The sequence below is a fragment of the Microcebus murinus genome, chromosome 25, assembly GCF_040939455.1.
Source record: "Microcebus murinus isolate Inina chromosome 25, M.murinus_Inina_mat1.0, whole genome shotgun sequence".
NCBI lineage: Eukaryota > Metazoa > Chordata > Mammalia > Primates > Cheirogaleidae > Microcebus > Microcebus murinus.
In genome coordinates, this window is record NC_134128.1 from 1,536,647 (window position 1) to 1,552,585 (window position 15,939).

Consider the following 15,939-nt stretch of genomic DNA (forward strand, 5'->3'; position numbering starts at 1 on the left):
TATTTTAAGTCCGATTTTTTATATGAAAATTACTGACTATATTAACATCTAGTAGTTCAACAGGCATACCTAGTAGCTTTTGATAGTGTATAAATGTATATACATATATGTATTTTTTCACCCAATGTTCACTTGACTCTAAACCTATCAGGGCACTGACCACAACACTAATGCACAGCTGGATAATATAGTGGTGCTTCAATTAGCAGGTCCAAACTACTCCCCTCCCTTTAGGAGTAGTGAATGCTGTGTAAGTGCTTCAGTGAGAATGTCTGGTAAAGCAAACAAGTGTGTCTACAGATGTGTGCACATATACATATATCAGAGGTATGTATATACGTATTACCATACTCATTTTAGTTCCTTTCCCTTAAAATACTATAGTCTACTTTTTAATGAATTAATAGATTATTCTGAGAGTTCATGACACTATCTGAAGAACTAGAAATGCCCCATAGTGTTGCAAATGGCAGAGTTTGTAATGACTACTGTCATTACAAACAGCATAGTTTATTTAAAACTCATTTTAAATATTACTCATTTTAAATATTTATACTCATAAAACTCATTTTAAATATTTATTAAATAGTTTATTTAAAACTCATTTATAAATAGTCCAAAGGTAGAAAAAACAAGTTGGTACCTGTTGAAACTGTTTTAGAAAAAGATTTTTAATCAATATAACAACAAAATAAATCTGAAAATTAAGCAGACTAAAGGAATTTTACATTTTCCTTATGAAGTTAAGAAACACTACACTTGATCTTAGCCAAAAGATCAAGAAGTGATAAAGTTAAGAAACACTAGATAATTTATGTGAGAATATTTGAGAAGCTCTGCAATAGTATATGTAAAAATCAATAACGTATTTTCATTTGAAAACATCATGGAAATATTTTTCAGAACAGAATTCTTTATTAAGTAAATTTGGAAATTAAAAAAAAATCCTAATGAATACTTAACTTTTCATTTCAATTTGGATAATTAATTTGAAATGGTTATGTAGGTGTATGATATATGTGTATAATATCTATAATGAGGAGACTGAGATGCTAAGATTTAGGTCTCATAATTTTAGTAGCTTTCTATTTATTAGTGGCAGAGAAGGAACTAAATATTAGATTTTGTGCTTTAAAGTCTAAGTATTCTGTACATAGCTCTAGTCATCCTAGAGCCTAAGCAGAATGACACCAGAATTATTTTAGACTACCATGACATTATTAACAGCAAGTGCTAGATAGCTAGTAAGTTTTCAATAGATACTTGTTGACTGAATACATTAGAACTGACTGTGGTCATGGGAAACCCTACTTGAAGTATTCAAATAATTTTTTCTCATTTAGCTAGCATCTTACAATGAAAGAAATATTTCTGTATTGCAAAAAAAAAAAAAAAAGAAGGAGATTAGGTTACAAAATCTCTCCAGATTGCACCTCCAGGAGGCCTTTGAGCTTTGAGTGACTGCTTAACTTCAGTTCAAGAGGTCCCAAAGCTTAGATAAGAGTTTCACTGACATTTTGTTTAGCCGTAATAATGATACTAGCTCTTTTGTGTTCATATATATACACATATAATTATTTTATATATCTATTCAAGCACAATTCTGAAATTATTTCAGTTGGCCCAATTTTATGAATCAAGTAGGACATTTCTGAGATGAGGAAATTATGAGTATTATTGTTATTATTAACTACAATATATGCTTTCCATATGCTAGATATTGTTCTGGGCATTTCATATGCATCAAATAATTTAATTTTCTATAAGGTATGTACTCTTATTATCCCCATTTTACAGATATGGAAACTGAAATAGAGTTATGCAACAGTTCTTAAGATTGCAAAGCTTGTAAATATCAGATTTAATACTCAAACCCTACCAGTAGGACTAGAGAGATCAACTTCTTAACTAACACAACTTTCAAAATTTTAATGTTAAACTGTTTCATATAATTTTCTTAAATGATTTATATAAAGTATGATATACATGAAAGACATTATGAGTTTGTTATGCTCACAGTCACATTTCTAGATACTTGAGAAACTTGAAGATTTTTCCATAGCAGTTTCTCATTTTAAATAAGCTATACGAGTAATAAGATTGTTTCTAGTAATTTCTAAGATCCATTTTCAAAGAATTTTTAATTTTTATGTAAAAATGAACAATTTAATTTCATGAGCAAAGTGAACCAATTAAAGTATTAGCATACTACATACAGATCAATTTTCAAAGTGTCCTTAAGAAAGGACAGGTTTGTTTTTTATGTCACCAGCCACTGTATATTATTGTAATTACTTTTTTAATAGCTATATTCCCTTCCAGACCTATAGGATCACATCAGTCTTATTAATGGCTATGCGCCCAATACCTAGTGCAATGTCTGACATATTACATGTTGTCAATAAGAATTTATAGAATAAATTAAATGGGATTTACTATTCTATCTCTTAACTGTATCTAGTAGAGCTCCAACTATAAGTAGTAGCTTAATATTTTTAGTAATAGCTATTTCACATAAAATTTTATATACTTACATTATAATTATCAATACTTAATTTTTAGAGATGTGACACAAATTTCCTTCAAATAAATCCTTGTGATTTACATCAGCAAGAACTCCTTCTATGTCTGTCATAAATTCTTAAGAATGGATATAGGAAGGCACCTCATTTTATTTTCTACATTTAAAAGGCTGTTCCTTATATTGAACTGAAAACATTCTTTTCCTTCCCACAACTATAAATAACTTATATTAAAATTTTCTTTTCTCAAACTTCTAATTCCATACCATTGTTAATTCCAACCTATTCCTTCTGGCAGTACCCCCCAAATCAAAACAGAAGCCAATACATTACATTACAACATACACACCCAGACACTGTATTATTTGCCATACTGAAAAGTTCAATAGTTAAAAACTGACAACTATTGGTAGATCCTTGTTCATTTTAGAAACAAGGCATTTTTAATTCATTTCCATAAAAGAAATATATCATCTTCCATCTGCAATGATTATATATATATAATATATATATTAGAAATATAAATGTCACATTCTCTTATTTAAAAAGAGATGAAGTTGATTAAGGAAATCATACTACCATTAAAAATGTCTGCATGTAACAACTTTAAATTTAGTTGAAGAAATCTGGGTCCTCTTTCATGGCATTCATTCCTGTAATGTCAAAGGCTCCTGTAAGAACTTCTCTCCCAAAAGTGAAATTCTCACATAAGAATGCAGCTTTGACAAGTGGCTTTGTTATAAATTCTTAAGAAATCTTAAAAATTCTTAAGAAAATAGAATAGCAGCATAAAAAATGTATTGTTCCATGGTGAGAAGTTTGTCTTTCCAATCCCTTGTTTAGCAGATGTTCATTTAATAGAAATATTAACTTTAAAAGTTCAAAGAACAAGTTATCAATTCACTCTAAGAAATAAATGTATAGCTTCTGTGTTTTATTTATACACTGACAATGTCGCTTCTACTCTCATGGCAATCTTTACCTTTTCATAGTATTGGTTCCAATTGCAATTCATATTTGTATAATTATATCCACACTGTAATTATTAAATACCATCGATACTGAAAGTTCAAGAGTGGTTAGGAATACTTCTCTGTTTTTAATCACACCAATGGATCCTCAGCTCTTAGCTGAACGGATGGAACATAGTAGATAGTCTATAAACATTTGAATAACTACATAGACGAATTGAAGGATTGATTTTGCCATCTAGAGTACTTAGTTCACTGTCAACATTTGCATGCTTACATGTTGACAGATGCTGGTCTAGGTGCTTGTCACGAGTGCCATTCCTGAAGTGTTTGTTATCAAGCTTTAGAAAATAGGTAAGAATATGGCCAGATTCAATTAATATCATTTTGACAAGGCAAGAAATCATTTTAACTAGGCAAGAAAATTACTCAAAATATGTCAATCTCAAAAATCATGAGGGTGACAATAGACTGGTCAATAGAATCATAATTTGTTATTAATATGCTAATCTTCATCAGCCATTACCTTGTTACCACAAAGCTACTATGTTGGTGGAGATACTAGAATAAGCTCTGATAAACTTATCAAATCAATTTTAGATTTCAAAATTTATAAGCTACTACCTCCACTCCTGTCCACAGTCAACAAAACTAATCATGGATCTGGGTAGGATTTAGATGTTGGAAAAGAGGAATATATAGGAACCAAATACATTCAGGAGAAAAATGTAAGTTTAAGGTAATTTGAAGCATATAAAAATGTAGCCAAATTTAGAAAATATTTTCTCAGTGTAAACATATATAAGGCAAGGAGAGATATCTGATTTTATCACAAAAATTTCATACTGTACTTTACTATGAATAGCTACTCCACTTTGTTTTGGGTATAGAGTATAAATACCTCATCTGCAAATTTAATATTTACCATAGAGGTAAAGTAGGAACCATACATTTTTAAAGGTCTAATGTTAAACTAAATGGATTTTATTATACGAGATTTTACCTTTTTATTTCCCTTTATTATTTTACAATGGAGATAAAAATAATACAGTATGCAGCAGACTATTACAAAATTTATGATGTCTACTTTAAGTAAAAGCACCTATGAAATTGAATAAATTCAGTTTACTATACATTTTTTTAAAACTTAAACTTTACTCAAGCAATATTTATAATATGTTATTTTTAAAGATAATTAACTGCACTAGATTGTCAAAAACGTGAATTTGTTAAGCTGGATATAAATTATATAATTGATTTTCACACATTTATACTATTTTCTTATCAAGTATATAACATCTATTATCTATAAAACCATTCTTTGGGCTGGGCGCAGTGGCTCACGCCTGTAATTCTAGCACTCTGGGAGGCCGAGGCGGGCGGATTGCTCCAGCTCAGGACTTCGAAACCAGCCTGAGCAAGAGCGAGACCCCGTCTCTACTATAAATACAAAGAAATTAATTGGCCAACTAATATATATAGAAAAAATCAGCCAGGCATGGTGGCGCATGCCTGTAGTCCCAGCTACTTGGGAGACTGAGGAAGCAGGATTGCTTGAGCCCAGGAGTTTGAGGTTGCTGTGAGCTAGGCTGACGCCATGGCACTCACTCTAGCCTGGGCAACAAAGCGAGACTCTGTCTCAAAAAAATAAATAAATAAATAAAATAAAACCATTCTTTGCATTTATTTTATTAAAATGCAAGTAGCAGATGTATACAATTCAAACATTTGGCTTTATGTCCTAGATTTAAAAGCTCTAAAATTTTAATTCAAATATAATAAATTGGTAGGCTTTATACACACACACACACACACACAGACACACACAATAATTTAAATGAAAGCTCTTACCATTGATTTCCTTTTAGTCACTCCATTAGTCTCTCTTGATAGTGCTTTCCTATGTCAAGCAGACAGTAGCCAAATCACAAAATGACATTTGGATGCCCGGGTCTTCAGATGGGAGTTTTCAGCCAATTGCCAGTCGAGAATTTAAACTGGAAACTAAATTACCCAAACTTTATTAAGTTATTTCCCACACCCACCAACTGACAATGAGCAACAACTCAAAACTGGAAGATAAACTGACTGAATATGATTTACGTTCTTTCAAGAAGTCATATTATTAATATATTTGAAAAGAAATACTATGATAAAAAACTCCTAAACTTCAATATCTCTAAGAACACTTTTAAGTAAATTTCAACCCTCCCCTAAATTCCCTCAATTATCCTATAACTCAGATTAAACGTGATACAGATGACATTTAATCAAAGACATAATAAATTATGGAGTCACAAATTTAAATTCTGTAAAGCATCGCCTTCTCTTAAAAACCACTTGTCACTTAGAAACACTTTGGCAGCATCATCAATGTTTATATTTATGAAATTATCAACTACTTGTAATAGTACATACCATAAGACGTTAAAGATTATACTGAAGAGACGTGCCTTGCCTGTATACAGTTTTGATACTGAGAAAACAAAATTTATGGCTACCAACTTTTAATTATTATAAAAAATAGCTCCTCTTCTGTACCAATTTAGGCTCTTTTCCTCTTAATTATTATAGCTGCTCTTTGTAGAGTCTGCCAATTTTACATAATTTTTGACCATTAGGCTTTATGATTATTGGGTTATACAGTTTTGATGCTTCTCAAATATAAGTTATATTAAATTGTTCCCAAATGTTGTTAAGATATACCTCAGTGCCCTAATACCATTTCTGCCCAGCTATAAATTGGCCCATTTCAATGGGTCTTATTTATCCTTGACAATTTAAGTCTTTAGCAAAAATATAAGAGAATAAAGCTAAAATGAAAACATGAACATATCATTATCTTCCTTAAAAACTGTTTCTGAATGTCAATAGGTTAAAAACTAAATGCACTTAACTAGGTATCTATGTAAGACTCAGCTGAGTTCTAAACATGACACACACTTCAAATTCTCATATATTTTATGCATGAATCCTTCTCGTTTTTACACAAATGTGTACATGTGTACATGTACATGTACCTCTCTATCCAACCTACAACCTGAAAGACATTTTCTTATCAATAACCTTATACCAAGGTATTATACCGGAGAAAATACAAGGTGAATAATCAGCTTATATTAAATAAGAAACTGACTTCAGAAACAAAGCCTAGAGCTTAATAAAACTGCTATGTCTTTGAGTTAATCACACTGACCCCCAGTTAGATTATCCTAGAAACAGGATTATTCTATTCTACCCAACAATTTTAATCCAAAATGCTCAATAGCAAAAACACTTAGAAACTATTCAGAGACGAACAGAGTTCTGTCCTGATGCTATGACATACAAAGGAAACATTAAGCTTCTTTCTCCAGGAGCTTGTAATCTAAAACTTGATGGGAAGAAAGGATGGTACATAAAGAAACATAAATAGCTAGATTTCCAAGAGAGAAAGAAGCACATTCGGGTGGCTTAAATCACTTGAACAGGTTCATCATGTATGAGACTGATCTAAGAAGATTTTAAATCAAGAAGAGTTTTTAAAGCAGAAAATAGACAACTACTTTTTTCTTATTTAGCATAATGAAAACCACAAAGCAAACAGTGATTAAATATAGAATATGACTATGGAAATATTCATGTTCTCACTCTGGAAGATCAAAGATAAATTCCTTAGCCAAATGGAATTACAGAACATGGAGGTATCCTTAAACAAAAATCAGGTTCTATATAAGAGAAACAATTCTAAGTATGTTCATTTAACTCATCCTCATGATTTCGATCATTGTGGCAGTAATTTAATTTTTAATACAGATGATGTACTGAAAAGTCACTATCATATTAATAAAATCATGAATCAAAAAAGCACAGAATAATTCCTTGGTATGAATAATATTACTGGTAACACACCTACACAAGAAAGCTACTTTCACATTCCAGTAGATGATGAGTAGAAAAGTGACTTGTGTTTTTATATAATCTTAAATATATTCTACTCATCCACTTATAAGAATTTTAGAATTTAACACTACTCCACATTTTACAAATGAAGAAAAAGGTCCAGTAATATGAAATTATTTGCCCAAAGCCATACAACTAGTCAGCAGCAAAATCAAGACCCCTTATGAACCAAGTTTCTTTTGTTATAATCAAGGAAGGAAATAATTATATTTCAGAAAAAGATACAATTTTACTAGGAAATTTTCAACTTTTTAACCTCCATGCTAAATCTCAAACATTCAGATCATCAAACTCAGAAAATGCAAAGAATCAATTCATAAAGTTCAGGAAAGAGGTGCATGATTAGTTTAAATCTAATACCTCCCTTTTTTATACTATCAGCTTTAAGGCAGACACTCAACCTTAAACCCAACTCTTACAGATTAAGACCATGAGTTTGAAAAATATGTTAAATTTTATCAAAACTCTAAAAGGGATAATTGCCTAGAATTTTCCATGGCATCGCATGTGGGTTTTTTCCCCACTGCCTGGAACCCTATTTTAGCCAGTTTTTTATAGGATTATCTAACCATTTGTGCATGCCACATGGATAGCATTAGAAATACGGTTTTATCTTGGCTGTTTCATGTGATATAACTCATCCCAACTGTATACATATGCAGCAAAACAAGTTCAGAAAAGTTATGAATGGGAAATATAAAAAGAAATATTTGTAAACTATACACCTGATAATAGATTAATATCTAAAATATGTAAGTAACTCAAATAACTCAATAGCAATAAAACAAATAACTAGACTAAAAATAGGCAAAGCCCATCCTAAATAACATAGCAAGAAACTATCTCTACAAAAAATAGAAAAATTAGTTGGGCATGGTGGCTCACCTGTAGTCCCAGCTACTCAGGAAGTGAGGCAGGAGGATCATTTGAGCCCAGGAGTGTGAGAATGCAGTGAGTTATGATGATGTCACTGCACTCCACATTGGGCAACAGAGCGAGACCCTGTCTCTAAAATAAAATTAAAAAATTTTAAAAATGGGCAAAGAACCGGGACAGACATTTCTCAAAAGAAGACACACAATGGTCAATAGGTACATGAAAAAGTGTTGAGCAGCACTAATCATTAGGGAATGGCAAATTAAAACCACAATGAGATACTACCTCACATCTGTTAGAATGGCTTTTATCAAAAAGTTGAAAGATAATTGTTGGAGAGGATGGGAGGAAAATGGAATTCTTATACAGTACATTGTTGGTGGGAACATAAATTAGTGCAAATCTTATGAAAAACAGTATGAAGGGTCCTCAAAAATCTAAAAATAGAACTCCCATGCAGCCCACTAATTCCACTTATGGGAATAGATCCAAAGGAACTGAAATCAATATGTCAAGGGATATCTGTACTCCCATGCAGTTCCTTGCAGGGCTGTTCACAATACCTGAGATACAGAAACAACCTAAATGTCCATCAACAGATAGATAAAGAAAATGTGGTGTATGTATACACAATGGAATACTATTCAGCATTACAAAGGGAGGAAATCCTGTCATTTGCAACAACATGGATAAATCTGAAGGATATTATGTTAAGTAAAATAAGCCAGGCATAGAACGATTGCTGTGTGAGCTCACTTACATGTATAATCTAATAGCGTTGAATTAATAGAAGTAGAGTGTAGGATGGTTGCCAGAGGCTGGGAGTAGGGGAGTAAGGGGTAAGGAAGCAGGGAATGAGGAATTTTTGATCAAAGAGTACAAAGTTTCCGATAGACACTCAATAGCTTTTGAGATCTATTGTATACAAAAGTCACTATAGTCAATAATAATGTATTATATGTTTCAAAATATCTAAGAAAGTAAATTTTAAATGTCTCAGCATAAAAAATGATAGGTAAGTAAGGTGATGGATGTGTTAGCTTAAGTATGTCACATTTTATATATGTATCAAAACATCATATTGTATTCCATAAATGCACACAACTATGATTTGTCAATCAAAAACAATATTAATTTAAAAACTAAAACTGAGGAGATTTAAAAAAATAGTTTAAACACTTTTTAGATTTAGTTGTAAAGATAAAACCTAGATGACTTCTATCTCATTGAGTCTACTAACTCAATTTAGATTCCATTCCAAAGTCAGAACTCACAAGATGTCTCTAGTAAAGCACAACATGCTTTTTAGTTGAACTGATCTCAAAAGTCAGACCATTCACTAGGCAACACCTAAAATCACGGACCAAAACTCTTTTGAACAGGCAGCACTGTTAAACAAACTGGCTCCACTCTCCCACCATCACAGCACCGCTCTCACCCTCTACCCCACTGCCCAGAGCCTGCAAAACGAAAGGCTATAAAATATTTTTACCATTATTAAAAAGAAAATAAAGTATTTTAGGATATAAAACCAAGATTTATCTCATGCTGTTAAAACAAAAAATATATGCTAAGGGAGTTTAACTTATGCTCCATCAGGTTGCAAAGTACCATCTCAACACACACACAGAGTCTACTCTCTGTATTCACGGGTTCCACATCCACTGATTCAACCAACCACAGGTTGAAAATATTTGGAGGAAAAAATAATAGAAATTAAAAAGCAATATAGTATAACATGTTTATTTATCATTTACATTTTATTAGGTATTTTAAGTAACCTAGAGATTATTTAAATTATATGGGAGGATGTACATAGGTTATAGGCAAATACTATGCCAATTTATACTGGACCTTGAGAATCCTCAGATTTTTATATCCAAGTAGGTCCTGGAACTAATCCTTGAGAACAGTGAAAGATGTGTGTGTACATATATATGTATATACTACATATACATAGAAAGAGAGAAAGAAAATATATGTGTGTCAACAAAAGTACTAAAAGACAAAGAAGGTCACTGTATAATGGTGAAGGGTACAGTTCAACAAGAAAACATAACAATTCTAAATATGTATACACCCAACTTAGGTGCACCCAGATTCATAAAGCAAACTCTATTTGATCTAAACAAATGGATAAACAAAAACACCATAATAGCCTGAGACTTTAATACCCTGCTGACAGCACAGGACAGATCCTCCAAACAGAAAATTAACAAAGAAATAATGGAATTGAACAAAACTCTAGAACAAATGGGCCTGACTGACATTTACAGGACATTCTACCCAAAAACCACTGAATATATGTTCTTCTCATCAGCTCATGAGACATTCTCTAAGATTGACCATATCCTAGGACACAAAGCATATCTCAAAAAATTTTAAAAAATAGGAATTATACCATGTATCTTTTCAGATCACAGTGGAATAAAAGTAGCAATCAACCCTAACAGGAACTCTCATTTCTACACAAAGTCGGGGAAACTAAACAACCTTCTGCTGAATGATCACTTCATAAACAAGGAAATCAAGATGGAAATCAAAAGATCCTTTAAACTAAATGATAAAGGAGACACAAATTATCAAAACCTGTGGGACACAGCTAAAGCAGTCCTGAGAGGAAAGTTTATTTCCATAAATGCCTATATCCAAAAGATCACAATGAGACAACCTAATGAATCGACTCAAAGAGCTGGAAAAAGAAGAAAAGCCCAACCCCAAAACCAACAGAAGTGAAATCATTAAGATCAAATCGGAACTAAATGAAATTGACAACAGGGAAACTATGCAGAAGATTAATTAACTGAAAAGTTGGATCTTTAAAAAATAAACAAAATTGACATGACTTTGTCTAGACTAACAAAAAGCAGAAAAGAAAAATCTCTAATAAGCCCCATCAGGAACAATAAAGGATGGCCGGGCGCGGTGGCTCACGCCTGTAATCCTAGCAGTCTGGGAGGCCGAGGCGGGCAGATTGCTCGAGGTCAGGAGTTCAAAACCAGCCTGAGCCTGAGCGAGACCCCATCTCTACTATAAATAGAAAGAAATTAATTGGCCAACTAATATATATATGTAGAAAAAATTAGCCGGGCATGGTGGCACATGCCTGTAGTCCCAGCTACTCGGGAGGCTGAGGCAGGAGGATTGCCTGAGCCCAGGAGATTGAGGTTGCTGTGAGCTAGGCTGATGCCACGGCACTTACTCTAGCCTGGGCAACAAAAGCGAGACTCTGTCTCAAAAAAAAAAAAAAAAGAAAGGAACAATAAAGGAGAAATTACAACTGATGCCATAGAGATGCAAGATATAATTTATGAATACTACAAAAAACCTTTATGCACACAAACTGGAAAATGTGGAGGAAATGGACAAATTCTTAGAAACACATAGCCTCCCTAAGCTCAACCAGGAAGAAATAGAATTCCTGAACAGACCAATACCAAGTACTGAAATTGAAACAGCAATAAAAAAAAAAAACCTTCCTAAAAAGAAAAATGAGAACAAAAAGAAAAACAACCAGACCAGATGGTTTCACACCCGAATTTTACCACACCTACAAAGAAGATCTGGTGCCTATCCTGCAGAAATTATTCCACAACATCAAGAAGGATGGAATTTCCCCCCACACATTTTATGAAGCCAACATAACCCTGATAACAAAACCAGGAAAGGATGCAACAAAAAAAGAAAACTACAGACCAATATCACTTATGAATATAGATGTAAAAATTCTCAACAAAATTCTAGCTAATCGAATCCAGACGCTTATCAAGAAAATAATCCATCACAACCAAGTGGGCTTCATCCCAGGGATGTAGGGATGGTTCAACATACGCAAATCTATAAATGTAATTCACCATATAAACAGAAGCAAAAACAAAGACCATATGATCCTCTCAATAGATGCAGAAAAAGCATTTGACAAAATTCAAAACCCTTTTATGATAAGAACGCTTAACAAAATAGGCATAGATGGGGCTTACTTAAAAATGATACAAGCCATATATGACAAACCCAGAGCCAACATAATAATGAATGGGGAAAACTGAAAGCATTCCCACTTAGAACTGGAACAAGGCAAGGTTGCCCAATATCTCCACTTCTATTCAACATAGTGCTGGAAGTCCTTGCTATAGCAATCAGATAAGAGAGCAGAATTAAAGGTGTCCAAATGACAGCAGAAGAGATCAAACTCTTACTCTTTGCTGATGATATGATATTATACCTAGAAAACCCCAAGGATTCAATCAAGAGACTCCTTTTAATTGATAAATGAATTCAGTAAAGTCTCAGGATACAAAATCAATACACACAAATCAGAGGCATTCATATATGCCAACAACTGTCAAAGTGAGAACCAAATCAAAGACTTAATTCCCTCCAAAATAGCAACAAAGAAAATAAAGTACCTAGGAATATATTTAACTAAGGAAGTAAAAGACCTCTACAGGAAGAACTATGAAACACTGAAGAAGGAAATAGCAGAGGATATAAACAGGTAGAAGACCATACCATACTTGTGGGTCAGCAGAATCAACATTGTTAAAATGTCTATACTACCCAAAGTGACCTACAGAGTCAATGCAATCCCTATTAAAATGCCATCATCATTTTTCACAGATATCGAAAAAATAATTTTATGCTTCATATGGAACCAGAGAAGACCCCATATAGCAAAAGCAATCCTAGGCAATAAAAACAAAATGGAAGGTATCAATTTAGCAGACTTCAAACTATACTATAAGGCTATCGTAGTTTAAACCACTTGGGACTAGCACAAGAACAGGGACATTGACCAGTGGAACAGAACTGAGAACCCAGATATAAAACCATCCTTATATAGCCAACTAATCTTCGACAAAGCAGACAAAAACATACACTGGAGAAAAGAATCCTTATTCAATAAATGGTGCTGGGAAAACTGGATAGCCACATGTAGAAGACTGAAACAAGACCCATACCTTTCACCTCTCACAAAAATCAACTCACGCTGGGTAACAGACTTGAACCTTATGTGTGAAACTATTAGAATTCTAGAGGAAAACATTGGAAATACTCTTCTAGACATTGGCCTAGGCAAATGATCTATGAAAAAGACCCCAAAGGCAATCACATCCTCAACAAAAATAAATAAATGGGACCTGATCAAATTAAAAAGCTTCTGCACAGCCAGAGAAACTGTCAAGAGAGCAAACAGATAACCCATAGATGGGAGAAAATTTTTGCAAGCTACACAGTCAATAAAGGGCTGATAACTAGAATATATTTAGAACTCAACCCTATCAAAAAGTGGGCAAAGGACATGAACAGAAACTTTCCAAAAAAAGACAGAACAATGGCCAACAAACACATGAAAAAATGCTCAACATCTCTAATCATCAGGGAAATGCAAATCAAAACCACAATGAGATATCACTTATCTCCAGTAAGAATGGCCTTTATTAACAAGTCCCAAAAACAATAAATGTTGGAGTGGATGTGGAGAAATAGGAACACTCCTACATTGATGGTGGGACTGCAAACTTGTTCAATCTCTGTGGAAAGCAATACAGAGATACCTTAAAGCGATACAAGCGGATCTACCATTTGATCCAGCAATCCCATTACTGGGCATCTACCCAAAAGAACAAAAGTCACTCTATGAAAAAGACACCTGCACGCGAATGTTTATAGCAGCACAATTCACAATTGCAAAGATGTAGAAACAACTGAAGTGACCATCAATACATGAGTGGATTAATAAAATGTGGCATATGTATACCATGGAGTACTATTCAGCTATAAGAAACAATGGTGATATAGCACCTCCTGTATTTTCCTGGCTAGATCTGGAACCCATCTATTAAGTGAAGTATCCCAAGAATGGAAAAATAAGCACCACAGGTACTCACCAGCAAATTGGTTTTAACTGATCAGCACCTAAGTGGACATATAGGAATAACATCTATCGGGTGTCAGGCAGGTGTTGAGGGGTGGGAGGGAATGGGTATATACATACATAATGAGCATGGTGCGCACCAACTGGGGGATGGACACGCCTGAAGCTCTGACTCGAGGGAGGAAGAGGGCAAGGGAAATATACGTAACCTTAACATCTGTACCCCCATAATATGCCGAAAAAAATAAATAAACAAAAAAAGAAAATACATGTGTGTGTATACATAGTAAAGGACAGTCTTCCCAAAATCATGTGTTTTTTAGAAGTTTTCCTCAATGTGCTAAGTTTGTATGTGTGTGTCTATTTTTTCACCTTTTCACCTAGAACTGTGACAGGCTTCCTAAAAGCAACAGCAAGTATCTATACGTAGGTCTAGTTGTTGAAGTATTCTATATAGGGTTAGCATATTGATATGCCAGTTTATATAAGAACCAGCTTACATTCATATCATTCACATTATTTACAGCAATACTTTAGAAAGTGGGTTTTTAAAAATCAAAGAAATATGCTTCATTCTTTTCATGGATTCTTACCATGTTTATAAGGAAGTTGTTTTGGGAGTATATTATTTAATTTATCTCTTTCTCAGTTTCTCCAGATAACAACTGCATCTTAGCATATAGGCTTGTTGTGAACATTAGGTAAGTCAATAATTGCAAACTGCCTATAAAAGTGCACCAAGCACATCACAAGCCTTGGTGACGGGGACTAGGTATAAGTTCCCTATATTTATTAGTAGGGCATATAAATGTATTTTGATACAGCTTATAATGTAAAGTATACAAAATATTCAAAATCTCAACCTAAAAAAATAAGGCTTTGCTATATTCTGTACAAATAAACATTTCAAGTACTTATAGACAAATTTCAATAATAAACAAAGCTAATTTCTCTCCTGTGGAAGTGAGAACACTTCAGTTAGACTGAACTCACCTTTAACTTTCACATCATTAATCTTAAACATAAGAAAGGTTTTAAATCACAATCATATCTGTGATTCTCATTCAATCCCACTCCACATTTTCAAAAACTTTAAGAAAAAGTTTTGTAGAATTCTATTATAATATGGATCTTGTCAATCAAGTGGTTCGTATTATTGTGGAACAGCTCCTTAAAGGCAGAAGCTATGCTTTTTTCTTTTTTCCCTCTGGTACTACCAAAACTCAGTGGTACTAGATAAGTATTTAGTATATTTATTAAATGAAAGATTATCCTATAATCTGATCTATAAATAGGTTAAACAGAAGGTATGAACAATTATAAAATTTCATAAAAATAGGTACGCAATTCACTAGAGCAGCTATGCAGCATTGTTTCAGGTTTCTGACGCTAGCTGCAATAGGAGGCGCCACTGTTGTGGCGTTAGTATTATAAATGCAAAATGGCCTTGAAAACTCTGAGGTTTTTTGTTTTTTTTTTTTTAATATATAAAGATGGCTTCAATGTTACCCTTTACCTTTACATTAAAAAATAGCACTCACTAGTTTATGAACTCTTTGGGGATATTAATAAAATTTTTCAACGTGATTAGATTAGCTGAAAAATGTGTTCTATTATTTTATTTAAAATATTTGTATTGCATCTACATTTATATTTTTAATCTTCAAAAATATTCTAGCACATTTTATTCATTTGATCAATCAAATTAACTAATATATCTTGACATATAACATTTATTTCTTAAAAGCTATCA

The 15,939-nt window shown here is 33.0% G+C and overlaps 1 protein-coding gene across 5 annotated transcripts in view; it reads right to left on the bottom strand.

Annotated features, from left to right (window-relative positions):
* The window catches only part of ZEB1 (zinc finger E-box binding homeobox 1), a 214,307-nt gene that overhangs the window by 158,216 nt on the left and 40,152 nt on the right, over positions 1-15,939 (bottom strand). For 2 of the 5 annotated variants that reach the window (XM_020284145.2, XM_012789015.2), the window contains exon 2: positions 5,345-5,497. The exons of 2 other annotated variants lie outside the window; for them this stretch is intronic. The gene's annotated coding sequence lies outside the window, so the exon portion shown is untranslated. Of the gene's footprint in view, positions 1-5,344; positions 5,498-8,320; positions 15,057-15,939 lie in introns of those variants that run through there. One more of the 5 variants, XM_075997610.1, reaches the window with a different exon arrangement.